Source organism: Eriocheir sinensis, unplaced genomic scaffold (genome assembly GCF_024679095.1).
Source record: "Eriocheir sinensis breed Jianghai 21 unplaced genomic scaffold, ASM2467909v1 Scaffold713, whole genome shotgun sequence".
In the NCBI taxonomy this organism is placed as follows: domain Eukaryota; kingdom Metazoa; phylum Arthropoda; class Malacostraca; order Decapoda; family Varunidae; genus Eriocheir; species Eriocheir sinensis.
The window spans coordinates 113963-131273 of record NW_026112069.1 but is presented as its reverse complement, the minus strand read 5'-3'; the positions used below and the strand labels follow the sequence as shown (position 1 = coordinate 131273).

The 17311-nt window shown below is 43.5% G+C and overlaps 1 long non-coding RNA gene across 1 annotated transcript; it reads left to right on the top strand.

Moving 5' to 3' along the window:
• Positions 1-9472: 9472 nt before the first annotated feature.
• LOC126994075 (uncharacterized) lies at positions 9473-13717 on the top strand. The gene is made up of 5 exons (XR_007748790.1): positions 9473-9660; positions 11538-11634; positions 11996-12327; positions 12860-13126; positions 13467-13717. It is a non-coding gene; the product is annotated as an uncharacterized LOC126994075 (long non-coding RNA).
• The last annotated feature ends 3594 nt before the right edge of the window (positions 13718-17311 follow it).

Sequence of the window (17311 nt, the reverse complement as noted above, 5' to 3'; positions counted from 1 at the left end):
CAACAATATTAACAACACCTGTAGCAAGTGAGAGTAATTACGTTACTTGCTCTTAAGACCTTATGGTCGTTTAAATCAAGTAAATGGTGTGAAGGTCATTAAGCACAAAATAGTTCAATACGAGTATGGAAAATAACAAGATAATATACAAAAACGAGGATTAAACCAAAGACAAAATGACACACAGATAACAATGAGAAAAAGAAAACACAAGAAACCCACACAATGACACACAATAATAATAGATAATAATAACCACCACCAATGAATAAATGGATGATAATCACTGATGAATGGATGAATGAAAAGATAAGATGGACACAGAAATGATGAGATATGAGAAAAAATAGTATTGTTCACCTCCTATAGTTCACTGGTCACTTTGTAAGTGGTTACTGACTCACTGACTCGGCTGATGACGTGAGAGTTGTTGTTGCTGCTAGCCGAACCCTCAGGAGATGAGTACACTTTGGCCTTTGAGATGAGACTAACTCTCACACTTTGTGGAGGTTTCGACAATGCCTCTGAAATAGTCCAAGGCTATTTGATAAGCCTAAAGCCTTAGCCGAAGCTAGCTCAGGGAGCAACAGGTACAATAATTGATAATTCAGTAGTAGCAACAGAGATAGTCTGGTTGCAGTAATACCTCCCCCCTGAAGACGACACCACTGGGTTGATTTGTAGTTGTAGGTAGCCGTTGTTGCCCAGTGGAGTCGTAGTGGTTGACTTCTGGTCAAGTCGAGTTTTTAGATGCGAGATAGGGCGTCGGCGATGATGTTCTCCCTCCCTTTTAAGTGTTTGACATTCAGGTTGTAGGGCTGGAGAAACAGGGACCATCTGAGAAGTCGCTGATTGGTAAACTTGCTGCAATTGAGGAAGGCCAATGGATTGTGGTCTGTGTAGACTTGGAGTGGTTCTTGAGCAGGCTGTATGTAGCATTCGAATTTCTGGATTGCTGAGACGATGGCCAGGAGCTCTTTCTCAATGGTGCTGTATCTTCTCTGGTGGATATTAAGTTTGCTGGAGTGGTACGCCACTGGATGAAGGATACCCTCCACCTCCTGCAGTAATACAGCACCAAGAGCGGCATCACTGGCATCAGTCTGCAGGGCAAAGGGCTGAGTGAAGTCTGGGGCGATGAGTACAGGACCCTGGGCCAGGAAGTTCTTGAGTTGGTCGAAGGCGGCCTGGCAAACCTCTGTCCACAAGTAGTGTACGGCTCCACTCGTGAGCCGTGTGAGAGGGACAGTGGCGGCCGCGAAGTTAGGGCAGAACCTCCTGTAATACCCTGCCATGCCCAGAAAGCGCCGCAGGGCCTTCCGAGTAGTGGGGCAGGGTATTCAGGATGGCAGAGATGTTGGCTTCCTTGGGTCGTACTCTGCCATTGCCCACCACGTGGCCCAGGTACGTCACCGTTGCTCGGCCGAAGGTAGTCTTAGCCAGCTTCACGGTGAAGTGGGCTGCCTGCAGCCTTGTCAGCACATCCCTGAGTCTCGTAAGGTGCTGCTCCCAATGCTCTGTAAAAATTAGAATGTCGTCTAGGTAAACGGACACTCCAATAAGATCCTGTAACAGATAATCCATGGCTCTCTGGAAGGTTGAAGGGGCATTCCTCATCCAAAAGGCATTACATTATATTGGTAGAGCCCAAAGGGAGTGATGAAAGCGCATATCTCTAGTGCACTCACTGACAGGGCAATATGATAAAAGCCCTTCAATAAATCCAGCTTTGTTATATACTGGGACCTTCCCACCTCATCGATCAAGTCTTCTATCCGTGGCAGGGGGTAGGCGTCTGGGACTGTCACAGCGTTGACCCTGCGGTAGTCGGTGCAGAGACGCAGCTGTCCATCTCCCTTGGGGACGAGTAGACAAGGTGACGCCCAAGGAGACTGGCTGGGTTTCGCCAGCCCCTGCTCGAGTAGATAGTCCACCTCTTGCCTCATCTGGTCACGTTTCCTGGGGCTTATGCGATATGGAGGGTGACGAAGAGGAGAGGTGCCGGGGAGGAGCTTGACGTCATGAGAGGTGAGGTTACACAGGTTTGGATGATCATTGAACACATTAAACTGGTGAAGGATGGATAGGATGTCTTTTGATTGAGAGGATGAGAGATGGGACAGGTAATTAGATGGGTTACATAATATGGATGAATTATTTGTCCCTTCTGCATGAGTGGTGGTGGTTTCTAACGAAATAGAACATACAGGTCTCTCTGGTGAGCCAGGTGCAAGGCCAGCTCTAGTTTTATATAATTTAAGTAAGTTAATGTGTATTTTCTGGGTACTTTTCCGGCGGTTAGGAGTGTCTATAATGTAATTTTGTTCACTGATCTTCTCATTGACTGTATAGGGACCATGGTATTTAGTTTGCAGGGGTGATCCTGGGACTGGAATAAAGACAAGGACTTTATCACCTGGTTTGAACTCTCTAACTTTAGCTCTAGTGTCAAAGTGTTTCTTCATGTCTCCTTGAGTTTGTTTGAGGTTGTCACGGGCAAAGGAGCGAACTTTGGTTAGTGTGTCTTTAAGTTTAACTAAATACTGGGTGACAGTGACAAGTTTGCTTGAGGTGTTATTAAGCAATTGGTCCTTGATGACTTTAAGTGGACCTCTTACCTTATGGCCATACAGTAACTCAAAGGGGGAGACTCCAAGGGACTCGTTAGGGGTCTCTCTTATGGCAAACAGGACGTAAGGTAGAGCCTCGTCCCAGTCCTGGTCCTGATCGTGACAAAATTTACGAAGAAGAGCCTTCAGTGTTTGGTGATATCTTTCTAAAGCTCCCTGTGACTGTGGATGGTACGCCGTAGATAAAGTTTGTGTGATGCCAAGCTCGGTGAGAACTGCCGTGAAGAGATCGCTCGTGAAATTAGTGCCACGGTCACTCTGAATCTCCCTGGGGATGCCAAAAGTGGTAAACAAGTGTGTAAGTTTGGATACAACAGTTTTGGCAGAGATGTTTTGATAGGAAACCTTCTGGGTAACGGGTGGTAGGGCACATGACAGTGAGGATGTATTGGTTACCTTTCTTTGTTTTGGGTAATGGGCCCACGATGTCAATGATGATTTTGAGAATGGTTCTTCAGGCACCTGGATGGGCTGAAGAGGATAAGGAGGATATTCTGGTTGGGTTTCCCATTACCTGGCAAGTGTGGCAAGAATTAACAAATGAGGCAACATCCTTCCTAAGACCGGGCCAATAAAACTCATTAAGTAGCTTCTCACAAGTTTTCCTGATCCCATGATGGCCAGCTAGGTTCCCATGAGCGATCTCCATCACTGGCTCTCTTAAGGTGACGGGTAGGACTACTTGATGGAGCTCAGCCCAAGTGGCATCATCTAAAAGTTGAGGTGGTTTATACAATCTCATAAGAATTTTATCCTGGTAATAGAAAGAAGGTGAGGAAGTGATCTGGTCTTTAGGTATAGCTTGGGTATGAAATCGAGACAGGGTGGTATCGTCTTTTGAGCCTCAGCAAGTAAGTGGTCAGTGAATACCTTACCAACCCCAACGTGAGGCGTAGGATGGAGGGTGGTTGGTAAGGGCTGAGGTGGCTCTGGAGCAGCAACAGACTGTGCTCGAGTGACTGCACATTCAGGAAAAATGTTAGGCTGCTCCTTTTCCATGTCAGCTGTAGGGTTGTAATGCAATGGGGAGACATTAGTTATGATAGGTGGAACGACTAGTCCCCCAGCCAGATCATTAGCCAACAGGAAATTAGCATTAGGGATAGGAAGAGAATTATCCTCACTGACAGCAATGGTAACTGCTCCCACAACCAACGGACAGTTTAAGTGCACCCTAGCCAGAGGTATGGGAAAGGTTTGATGAAAATCTTTAAGGAGTACCTTCTCTCCCGTGTACTGCTGCTCAATCCCTGGAAGAGCGGATTTTAAAATGATAGATTGGGCAGAGGCAGTATCCCGCATAATCTGCAGAGTCCGTGTTGAGAGCCACAGTACCTTGAGACCTGAAGGGTTGAAAAGGGTCAGTGGGAGGAAGTACTGAAGGAGTGTTGAGAGAGGCGACTGGTTTAGAGAATGTAGAGGTCTTTGCTACTTTACACCTAGGATCAGGACAATTCTTTATGAGATGGCCCACCTTTTTACAAAAACTGCAAGAGAGAAAAGACTTGGCACTACCACTACTCTCTGCGGGTTTTACATCCTTGCTATAGCTTGCACCTGACTTACCCACAGGCTGAAGTTTCTTGTCTCCTGAGGGCATAGAGCGATGTATTAGTGAAAAGACATCCGCCAATTTGGCGGCTTTTAAGAGTTCAGTCTCATCCTTATCAGTGATGTGCAACATGATTGAGTATGGTATCTTCCTTTTGAATTCCTCTAGAGCTACAAGGTTTACCAGATCGTCATATGTGGTTACAGCTGCCGACTTAAGCCAGTGTCTCAAAGCTCGGAGTTTCTCTGATGCAAACTCACAAGTATGTTTGACCAGATGTCTTGATCATGTTGCGGAAGGTTTGTCGATATCTCTCTGTGGTGACTGCATAAGCTGCTAAAATAGCGCTTTTACTACCTCGTAGTCTGAGTTGTCTTCGATATTGTCTAGGACTGCCAAGGCCTTACCGTTGAGTTTGGGCTTGACTAGCCATGTCCAGTCCTCCTTAGGTAGATCGAAGTGAATGGCAGAGGATTTGAATTCCCGAAAGAATGCTTCTGGATCGTAATCCGAGAATTGAGGCATAAGAGGAAGAAATTTGGTTATCTGCAACCTATTAGGGGTTCGAGTCCCCCCGTCTGAGGACTGCAGCTGAAGCACGCTGAGTTGATGTTCACGTTCACGTGCTTTCTCTTCCCTTTCACGTGTTTTACTTTCTTCATTTCGTTCGTGTTCAAGTGCTCTTGCTTCTTTTTCATATTCTAGCTTCATCTGGAGTGCCTGCATTTTCACCCTCTCTATCTCTAGGGCGATTGCGGGGTTTGCAGAACCCAAAGAGGTAGGGCTTTCCATGAGGTGGTCAGCCTCCTCCTCAGGGTCACCCAGATGAGCTAGAATTAGGGACATCAACTCGGGTTTTCTTGTTTGACTAGTGAAGGGAATATTATAGTTTGTAGCAATATATTTAATGATTCCTCGCGGGTCATTCATAGCATGTACTTCGGCTGGGGGTTTTCCTAGACGTGCGTGAGGCGTGCGGTTATAGCTCTCGAGTACCTTCTGCAAGATGGAAATATACTCGAGTTTATTGTGAGCTGTCATATACCTATATATTCGACCTTTCAGAGTTCTGATAAATCGCTCAGCAAGGCTGCTTTTTATCTCTTGGGAGTAAACGCTGTACATTTTTATGTCTTTACTTTGCAAATAGGTTTGAAGTGGACGATTATAGAACTCTTTGCCTCGGTCAACACAGAGCCTAGAGACCCCACTGAAAGCAGCGTCTTCCTCTAGCAATGTCTTCATTGCCATTACCATAGATTTTGCATCTTTACGTTTAAGAGGCAGGGCTTTGGCGTACCTTGAAAATGCATCAACGCAGACTAAGATGTAATTATGACCTCCATTAAAGGAGCCGTCGTTCGCTATATTTGATCTCAGTGATAGGACCTCGGGGGTAGTTATGCAGACGTCAGCCAGCAGATAGCCGTAAGGTTTTCCCGCAACAGCTCGCTTGTAGATACTGAGAAATGCCTTGGCTCTGTCACGACCATACAACTGACGACCTAGAAGTTCAATTTGACCAAGATCTCTTTGTTTAACCCATACGCTTCGGGTGACGGGAATTCCCGCTCGGGCGGAGAGCTTCGGGTGGCGGGAGTTCCCGCTCTCTGCTCTCCCGCCAAGATCTGTAATCCCGTGACGTAATTATTACTTTCAGTGGTTGATGGCATCCCTGTCCTACGTTTCACGCAACCTCCCAGAGCACTACAGACCATTGTAATGGAGAGACGTGCTGATAATGATTTCCCCGTGTCTGAATGCGTGGAGGAAGGGAGCGCGCCAGCGGGCCCCTGTTCCTCTACCCCTATTCTCAGGGAGCGCGCTCAGCCACCGCATGTTATATTTCTGTTTATGAAAGTATTTCTTGTACATATAAAGGCAGAGAAGTTATTCAGTTTTGTAAGGATTTATTTTTATGTAAGCTACAAACACGAGTAATATGTAGCCTAATATGTTTATGTATTCCATATTTGTACAGTGTTTATGAAAGATTTTCTTCGCATATAATAGCAAAAACACATTCAGTTTCGTAAAGAGTTATTTTATGAGCGTCAAACCTGCGTAATATGTAGCCTAATGAGTGTATATATGCCATAATTGTACTGTGCTTATGGAAGCTTTTTCTGCATGTAATAAAAAACATTTATTTTCGGAAGAAGGTATTTTTTGTGAGAGTCAAACATACGAAATATGTAGCCTAATATGAATAATCGAGCTGGTAGGAAAGGATGCCTACGTACTGTGTGATGGCGCGGGGCGAGGCAGGAGACCAAGGCCCAGGTCAACAGCACCCGCACGAACAAGTGCGCTCGGCTTGGCCGAAAATGGTACCTCTTCCCAACATCATATCTCTGCCGTGGTTCAACCTAGACACTTCCAATATCTTTCATCATGAGGAGGAAGGATTGGCGATGAGATAGCAGTAAAAACTATTATGTTTTCGTTTGAAATTACCACACAGGGCATTGGTGAACAACACCTATTTTTCCAAAAATTTGCAGTATCGCTCGCGCGCTGGGAGAGTGACAATAGACCCCTAGCCCGAGGTTTATGGGTTAAGCAAAACGAAATGAGTGCAATTGAGGGATATACTTCGCGCAAACTTTCCCTGCATAAATAAGTTCTGAGAAATGAGTATGGAGCTAAGGCCAATATGTCTGCCTTTAATAAAAACATTGGCGACGCTTTCATCATTGGCAGCGCGTAAAAAATTATCGTCATATACTACTAACATAGATTTATTTTTCTGACAGAGATCAATTTCCTGTTCTGGGTCTATAATGTCCTTACTAAGTATTACTTTATTTTGCACCTCTGGCAAGTCTTGAATGGGATGATGTGTTGCACCGCAAATAAGAACTCGATAAAATTTGTCACAATATTTCCGCACAAGTCGCGTCACTAGCTGTGTTTTCCCAGATCCTGACGCACCGGCCACAAATATCCTCCCTCCTCGCTCGCGGGGAAATAAATCGATAAGGTCTTCCCCATAACACTCTTCCATGGCAAAAGTCTCGCCATGAGTGAGCGTTTTTTTGCTGGCCCACTGATTTTAAAAGAGAGGGTGGGTAGGTGTAATGTGCAAGACGATCGTGGCCGAGCGGTTTTCTTCAAAGTATATTTTTCGTCCATACTGATCCGTCACCACTACCGCCACTGAATCTATAGCGTTCTTCGCCAACTTTTTATACAGAGGTCTTTGCACTGAGTAATAATTGTTACTCCCACCGTAAGGGAGAGTGGCTAAAATGTTCACAGTTTGGCTAGCAAATCGCGTGGGCTGGATTATGTCGCAATAGAGGTGGAGATAGTCCACGTCGGCGTGGGGGTCTGGCGGGAAATCGGCATTTACCTGGCGAAGCGAGTAATGTGACTCCTCATCCGTGACGAATATATCATAGTAATGATTAAATCCAAGAATAGCCGCCAATCTGGGCTTAAATAACAAACTTATTTTGCAATAATTTAGATTACCGCAGCCATCTATAGAGCGTTTGTGGTAGCATACAAAATTTTTGGTCCAACTCAGTATTCCGCCTTCTCCATCAAAATAATCCTTGTAATTTGTAAACCCAAACACTCCATTTAAAATAGCTTGCCAGTATGTATTAAGGTCAGCCACAATTGCGCTTATTTGCTTGCTCGTTATAATTTTCGAGGGAGACAGCGAGTACCGCAACTGTTTTCCTGAGGCGTCATTGAGCGTTTCTGTGTAAACTTCCACTATGGCTTCTTTGTCTTCTCGATGGAGGGTGTATACTTCTCTAGGAATAAAAATACCGTGTAAGGCAACCTGATAATCTCGGTCGGGGTGTAAATTTAACGGTATGATTTCATTTTTAAATGAACCTGGCACGTTGTCGGGATAAAGATCGCGGCATCCTAGGCTTCTAAGGTATATTATATGTTCGTCCGCGCTCGTCATGTTTGCGATAAAGACTGAGCTTGTTATGGTTTAGGCTTTAGCTTTTAAGTAACAGATCAATGATTGCTTTTAGCGCGAGCTCTGTCGCCGTTACAGCCACTCGCGTGAGCTCCTTCGTCTGAAACCCAGCCCGGTGGGGGAGGAAATCTCCATGCCATTCTCGGGGGTGGGGAGGGTGAGGATAAAGGCGACCGTGGAGATGATGTTGACGCATAGCCTGGATTAAGAAAGAACAAATAAAATAGACTAGATTAAGGTAATATAATAACTTGTCATACCATTTTTTTTCCCACTATATTTCAATAAAAATGTATAAAATCTACTTTTCCGTCTCTTTCAATTAGGATTTATTTTGGAGGAGAGAAAAAAAAAAGGGGTAGGATGGGTGGGTTTCCATTGTATTTATTTGAGCCTGTACGGTGTGAGTTTGTAATATGTCTTTTTTTTTATGGCGATTGTGTGTTTTTGTTTTTAGGCTTAGCATGTATTTAGTCTGGATTAAGAAAGAACAAATTAGCCTGGATTAAGAAAGAACAAATAAAATAGACTAGATTAAGGTAATATAATAACTTGTCATACCATTTTTTTTCCACTATATTTCAATAAAAATGTAAAAAATGTACACTTCCCATTCCTACCCCCTCACTGAAAAGACAATCGATATAACTCCAGTCAATATGAAAATCACCAGTAACACACACACACACACACACACACACACACACACACGCATATGCTGGCAAACTGAAAAATCAATAGCGGGTAGAGGGAGAGGGAGGGGTAATGGTACCCTCAGACTGACCATCAAGTCACCGCTCGCGAGGGGTGGGGAATAGAGGGGGACACGCACACACATGCTGGCAAACTGGAAAAAAATCAATAGCGGGAGGGGAAGAGGGAGAGGGAGGGGGAAAGGTAGCCACAGGCCTCCGCCCAACAAGTCACCGCTCGCGCTAACCGATCCCCGGCAGGAGGGCGACGCCCCGGCACGGCGCGAAAGCAGGCCCCTGGCCGATCCCCCGGCACTGGGGCGAAAGGACGCCCCGGCACGGTGCGAAAGGACGCCCCTAACCGTACCCCGGCAGGAGGGTGACGCCCCGGTACAGTGTGAAAGGACGCCCCTAGCCGATCCCCCGGCACTGGGGCGAAGGGACGCCCCGGCACGGTGCGAAAGGACGCCCCTAACCGATCCCCCGGCACTGGGGCGAAAGGACGCCCCTAACCGATCCCCCGGCAGGAGGGCGATGCCCCGGCACGGCGCGAAAGGACGCCCCTAACCGATCCCCGGCACTGGGGCGAAAGGACGCCCCGGCACGGTGCGAAAGGACGCCCCTAACCGATCCCCCGGCACTGGGGCGAAAGGACGCCCCTAACCGATCCCCCGGCAGCGATATTTTTTTTCCTGCCTGGTTCCGTACACTCGAGCAAATGTCTACATTTGGCAACACTGTCGCGGGAGCGGAGGCCGGTGGGGGAGACGGCGCGCGCCGCGCCGTCATCAGCTAACGACAACAGTGGGAAGACGGAAGAGGCTGAGTGAGAGAGCTCTGGTAAGTAATTGTTTTTAATAGAGAAGCAGACGTTAGTGAGCCGATACGCGTTGACACAATACACAAAATATGACAGACTAATAGTGAACACAATCCTGGGTACGGCCAACACCTGACCACGGTGAGGCGAGAATGTGTGTGTGTGTGTGTGTGTGTACACAAGACGCAAGATATAACAGTTTAATAGTGAACACAAACCTGAGCACGGCCAACACCTGACCACGGTGAGACGAGAATGTGTGTGTGTGTGTGTGTGTGTGTGTGTGTGTGTGTGTGTGTGTGTGTGTGTGTACACAAGACGCAAGATATAACAGTTTAATAGTGAACACAAACCTGAGCACGGCCAACACCTGACAACACGGTGAGATAAGAATGTGTGTGTGTGTGTGTGTGTGTGTGTGTGTGTGTGTGTGTGTGTGTGTGTGTGTGTGTGTGTGTGTACACAAGACGCAAGGTATAACAGTTTAATAGTGAACACAAACCTGAGCACGGTCAACACCTGACAACACGGTGAGATAAGAATGTGTGTGTGTGTGTGTGTGTGTGTGTGTGTGTGTGTGTGTGTGTGTGTGTGTGTGTGTGTGTGTGTGTGCAAGACGCAAGGTTTAACAGTTTAATAGTGAACACAAATCTGAGCACGGCCAACACCTGACAACACGGTGAGATAAGAATGTGTGTGTGTGTGTGTGTGTGCAAGACGCAAGGTTTAACAGTTTAATAGTGAACACAAATCTGAGCACGGCCAACACCTGACAACACGGTGAGATAAGAATGTGTGTGTGTGTGTGTGTGTGTGTGTGTGTGTGTGTGTGTGTGTGTGTGTGTGTGTGTGTACAAGACGCAAGGTATAACAGTTTAATAGTGAACACAAATCTGAGCACGGCCAACACCTGACAACACGGTGAGATAAGAATGTGTGTGTGTGTGTGTGTGTGTGTGTGTGTGTGTGTGTGTGTGTGTGTGTGTGTGTGTGTGTGTGTGTACAAGACGCAAGGTATAACAGTTTAATAGTGAGCACAAACCTGAGCACGGCCAACACCTGACAACACGGTGAGATAAGAATGTGTGTGTGTGTGTGTGTGTGTGTGTGTGTGTGTGTGTACACAAGACGCAAGGTATAACAGTTTAATAGTGAACACAAAGCTGAGCACGGCCAACACCTGACAACACGGTGAGATAAGAATGTGTGTGTATGTGTGTGTGTGTGTGTGTGTGTGTGTGTGTGTGTGTGTGTGTGTGTGTGTACAAGACGCAAGGTATAACAGTTTAATAGTGAACACAAACCTGAGCACGGCCAACACCTGACAACACGGTGAGATAAGAATGTGTGTGTGTGTGTGTGTGTGTGTGTGTGTGTGTGTGTGTGTGTGTGTGTGTGTACACAAGACGCAAGGTATAACAGTTTAATAGTGAACACAAACCTGAGCACGGCCAACACCTGACAACACGGTGAGATAAGAATGTGTGTGTGTGTGTGTGTGTGTGTGTGTGTGTGTGTGTGTGTGTGTGCAAGACGCAAGGTATAACAGTTTAATAGTGAACACAAACCTGAGCACGGCCAACACCTGACAACACGGTGAGATAAGAATGTGTGTGTGTGTGTGTGTGTGTGTGTGTGTGTGTGTGTGTGTGTGTGTGTGTGTGTGTACACCAGACACAAGCTATAACAGTCTAATAATGAACACAAGCCTGATGATGGCCAACACCTGAAAACACGGGAAGACGAATGTATTTATTTATTTATTTATTTTTTTTTTACCTTTACGAAGTTCGTTTTGTTCTGCAATAGTAAGAAAAAGTTTCACTTAACCTTTACAGGAGTCAGAATTAAAACATGAGGCCGCATATTTATTTATACATTATTATTATTTTTTCAGTGGATGTATACAGCCAATAATGGACAGTGGCAACATAAAGATTTGTTCAGAGTCACACTGCAGCATTGGACTCCTTCATGATGTACGACAACTTAGTGTAAGTAGAAGAAAATTAAAATGTCGCCGTACAGTACAGTTTTTTTTACTCTTCTTTAGCTCATTGATATTTTTTCCTTTACCCTTTAATAATACTCTTTATAACTAGTACGTTAAATAATAGTTTTCTGCATGGACATTACTGCACATATTGTGCTTTACTGCAAACAAAATAGGTAATGGAAGCAGGAGTGCAGTCATTACAATATAGTTGACTATTTCATAGATGGAGTACATAGAGTGTAAGTGAATATGTTATATAGCAGTCTGCAATGGAGAGTCTCTGAGCCACTGTATGTGTGTCATCTAAGGAATAAGCTGCTTTGTTAACTGATCTTTGTCACTGTTATTGTTCTTTCTAGGCACTGTTACCGGAGGGATACCAGTACACAGTGTGCGAATACGCAGGTACAACTGAAGGCACAAATGCTGTTCTACGATTACATGTCACAACTGAGGCCATCGCCCGTACGTGGATAAAAGAGTTTCAAGGAAAAACTAAAACTACTCTACGAACTCTATCCAAGCATAAAGTGACTGGTCAGAAAAGAGTCTTCCAGATGCATATACGGTGTCACCACAATACCAAACCCAGGAGTAACACGGCCGATTCAAGACATGGATCAAAAAACACAGATTGTCCAGCCACCGTGAGTGTGATCGTGAAGCAAACAAATACTAAGCGAAAGAGCAGGTAAGTTAGTTGTCAGCTGTCGTCACTAGTTACTTTTAATTAGCTACCTGTAAATATATTGTCATTTAGCTAGCAAAGCTGGTGAAATACTTTAGTCTCCACTTTTTAGAATTTTGAGCGTTTTTTCTAGAGGTTAGGTTAAGCAGAGATTTGTGATGTCACCATGATTATTATTATTTTTGATGGAAGGTGATGAAGGAAACACGGGCTGGGGAACGCGTGTTTATTCCTGACGCTTGGTAGGCTTCTTCAGAGGAATGTTCCTTCCTCTAAAGAAGCCTACCAAGGCGAAACTAGTCAATAAACACTGTTCCCCAGCCCGTGTTTCCTTCATCACCTTCCATCACTGGTCATGTCTTTACATTATTATTATTATTATTTTTTTTTTCATGGGTAAGGTAACAAGTAAGATTAAGATGATAATCATGAAGAGGGCGGGAAGGCATGAAGGGTATGCCTCTGGTAACAAATCTTAAGGTGTTTAATTTACATCTTTTCTAATATTTTTTTTTATTTACGTCCCTTCCGCCAGATCAACTGATACCCATGCAACTGCCCTCCCTATGGAGGTGAGACTGAACTTCACTCACAATCATCCAGTCCAGAGTGCCAGTGCACTGAAACACAGAGATGTTAGTGACGAGGTAAAGGATATTTTCATCAACCTCTACAAGTCTCTGCATTCACCATCAACTGCACTTCATACATACAAGTATGATCTGTTTGAAGAATATGGAGACGAATTTGCACACATCTCAGCAGACAGAGCTAAATGTCCAGACTTGCAGTGGTGCTACAGGTAATTTCACTTTTGAATGTTCTTCGAAGGATGATTTTGTCTATAGCTGTGATCGAAAACATCCAGTTTTATTAATAATGTTAATACTTTTAGTGCTTAGTGTTAAATAAATGGTGATAACATTCAAATAGGGTTATCATTATTTATTTAAGGAAATGGGGGTTCAGGGGAATTTTTAAGGGCTCTTTCAACTGGACTTGAGACAAAACATTCCTGTCATATTTTATAATTTTGCCTCAGTTCAATGAGGTGTTCCCATAATTGTTTAACCGATTTTCCGTTCGTGCTCTAATTTCATCCTTTTATTCTGCTAAGTGCCTTCCTTCCTTCTTTTTTACAGTCAAGGTGTGTGGGGGGTTTCATCTGGCAACTTATAGCGCTTGCGCTCGTCCCACTCTGCCTTCTCCATTATGTTATATAATAATAATAATAATAATAATAATAATAATAATAATAATAATAATAATAATAATAATAATAATAATAGGCTAATTCAAAATGTGTGGGTGTCTGTTGTTAGGTTGGAAAGTCAACTAGTGATAAAATTCCTAGACGTTTCGCTAGATGATAGCTTCCTCAGAAGAGATGTGTGTGTACTGTGAATAATTATATAAGTAATGTTAACCAAGATGATATAGATAATATAATGTGCTATACATCAGTAGTCATATAACACTATTGGTGAAGCAAAAAAAGTGGTAGGCAATGTTATAATAAAATTATATATTAAACGGCGAAGTGGGAGGTAGGGATAATATTTTGGGGGTAACAGGGGGCACTGTAGCTGTGCATGAGTATAAGATGTCTATGAAAGGGTAAATAATGAGAGGGACGACAGAAAGAGCAAGTGTTACAAAAGAGGGAGGAGAAGGGTATGTTCTAGAAAATATATTAAAGCGTTTAAGGAATAGAAGTGAGCCTCAGAAAGGATATTTGCTAAGAATAGAAGGTAGTGAGGAGTGAAGTACCTTCTGTACACACATTTCTGCTGAGGAAGCCATCATATAGCGCAGGGGTTCTTAACAGAGGGTATCTATACCCCTTGGGGGTATGAGAACCACATGCTGGGGGCATGGGACTTGATCTCTGGATAATTGTAAATACTCATTATTTATTTACATTTTACATTTGGTAAATAAATATCTTCTATATAAATAAATGAGACGCGTTTGTTTGTTTGTTTGTCTGTTTAGTAGGATCTGCAGCGCAGACGGTGAGTCGCAGACCCCAGAAACCATAATTATATATTCTTAATCATGGGGATCACCATAGGCCATGTTCTTTTTTTTTTTTTTTTTTTTTTGTCGCAGACCACCAAACGCATATATGGTTATAGTAACAGACCTCACAAACAATATATATATATATATATTCTTAATTTGCACATCATGGGGATTAACACTAGGCCATGTTGTTTAAGAAAAATAATTCCCCGAGGGGGGATGGAATTTTTTTTTTAGTCGTAGACCCCCAAATCCTTATATGGTTGTAATGTACACATCATGGGGATGAACATAGGCTATGATGTTATATAAAATTTCCCCCCCCCAGAGGGGCACAAATATTGTTTCTCTCCCCTGGGGGGTCAAAAATATTTGAATCACACACCCCAAAACCCACATATAAATGTTTTTAATGTATACATCGTGGGAATGAAAGAAGGCTATGTTGTTTCTCATGTAAAGAGACGTCCCCAGAGTGTTTTTTTTTTTTTCACAGACCGCAGTCATCTATTTTAGCTACACATCATATCAATGAACATACTGTTTGTTTTTTTTTTCTTTTTCCTTTTTTAACTACACATGGGTTTTGTGGTCTGATAACTTCAGTCTGGGCCACAAAGCGGTACACTTATCAGAGAGAGAGAGAGAGAGAGAGAGAGAGAGAGAGAGAGAGAGTTTAATTAAGTGTCATGAATTTAACGTAAAGGTGTAATTTTCTTTTTAAGCTGTGTGATAATGTCTTTGCCTATGGTCATCTTATCGTGGGATGCTCCTGAGTCGGGAATCCAGACAATTTCCTACTAAGGAATGATGGAAAATCCCACAATGTTGTGTACCCTGACTCTTTACAATAGATCACGTGAAAGTCAGTTACCCCAATAAAACATGACATGTGAACATGCTTACACCCTTCCTTATCTATTTAAACTGTAACCCGGGCGAAGCCGCTATCGCTGCTAGGATAAAACTATTAATGCTTTTGGTTTTCTTGTATGTTCTCTTCCTAGCTATTCATACCTAAAATATGCATTAAACTAAGTATATTAAGTTATATTGTCAACAAATACGGCATAAGTGGACTTAAGCAAAGGGGGTAGGGAATCATATTGGGCAATTCACTGGGGGTCTGGAGTCATCAAAAAGTTAAGGACCCCTGAATTCTAGCGAAACGTCCTGGAATTTCACCCCAGTATCATCTGTCGACAATTATGCCCCAGCTTAGTGACCCTGCTACCCTACTCCAGTGAATGCTAAGGGAAACCTGTATTCTAGTGCTGTTTGTGTGTTTCAGGTTATACTATGACATATTCAAGAAGAATTATGGAGAACCTGATGGTGAGGAGATGATGCACCACCTTCAAAAGATACTGGACTCCTACAACACCACAGACAATAAGACAGCCAAATTGTTACGTATTGGTAACGATTTTGCATTACACTTTGCTCACCTCTCATGAAACGAGTACATTCGTATGTGAGACAAAGTAGTGAACTTGTGTTTGTAGATAGTTCGGGAGGAGTAGATCGCCATGGGTGCAGAGTTTTTCTAATGATGACACACAGTGCAGTAGGAGGGTTACCATTGGGAGTGCTGATAACTTCATCTGAATCAGAAAATATTTTGACAGCAGGATTCCAGTTGCTTAAAGATCTTTTTCCACCTGAAGCGTTCTTTGGCAGGCATGAGAAGGGACCTGAAATAATCATGACTGACGATGCAGAGGCTGAGCGCAAAGCCTTGGGTAAAGTGTATCCGGATTCAACACTGCTTCTCTGTTCATTCCACATTCTTCAGGCATTGTGGCGTTTCCTTTGGGATGCTAAGCACAAAGTTCAAAAGGAAGATAGACCCTATATTCTTAAGGCTGTGAAAGAAATGTTGTATGCCAAAACAGAAGCAGACCTTGACAAATACTATAATGAGCTCTGTAGAGATGAAAAACACAAAAGTATGACTGTCTTGTAACTCACTTGAGGCGCCTCTACCAAAGACGAACTGAGTGGGGACATTGTTTCAGAGTAAACCTTCCTGTCAGAGGAAATAACACAAATAACTACTGCGAAGCAGCAATGAGAGTGATGAAAGACAAAATTTTCTATAGAACAAAAGCATTTAATGTGGTGCAACTAGTTGACTTCCTCTTTACTCGATGAGAAAAAGTTTATGAACAGAAACTGTTGGATGTGGCAAACAACAGGTGGAAGAATTCACTGACATCACGTTATGTATCAGTTACAAAATGGGATCTACCAAAAAACAAAATCACACAAGTTAGTTCACATGCATATGTAGTGCCATCTCAAAGCAAACCTGACATGACCTACCATGTAGATATGGAGACAGCCATGTGTTCATGTCCATTAGGGTATAATGGTGGCCCATGTAAGCACCAGTATATTGTAGCAAAGTACTTCTCCATCAGTAGTGTTAATACTGATCCTGTAACTTCAAGCAGCCTTAGGAAATTATTCTACAAAATTGCCACAGGAAGGGATGAAGAAGACACGTGGTTTCAGTCCCTTCGCAACACTAGTGACATATTACAAGTAGGCTTTGAACAAACTGAAAACCAAATATCAACATGTAGGCCTACAAACAGTCAAGCAATGACACCACAGGCCAGTAATGACACCACAGAGGAGACAACTGTCAATGAGATAGAAAAAAATTTAGATGAAATATCAACTATTCTGAAACAGAAAACAAATACCAGCAGATATGTTCCGTGAACCGTTGAAAAGCTTTTCGGAAAATCTAAAAAACTGCAAGACTGAAGCTTCTCTAATTTCAGCACTTACAACATTTGGAAAATATTCTGGAGCAGCCATTAGTCGTGTAAACCACAGTGGAAATATTATTGGTGTTTAACCTGGGGCAGTTGCCAGGCGAAAGACTGCGCTTGGAGGTCGTAGAAGCCTTGGAAATGGAAGACCTGTTAAACGGCCTCTAAGTGACATTCAG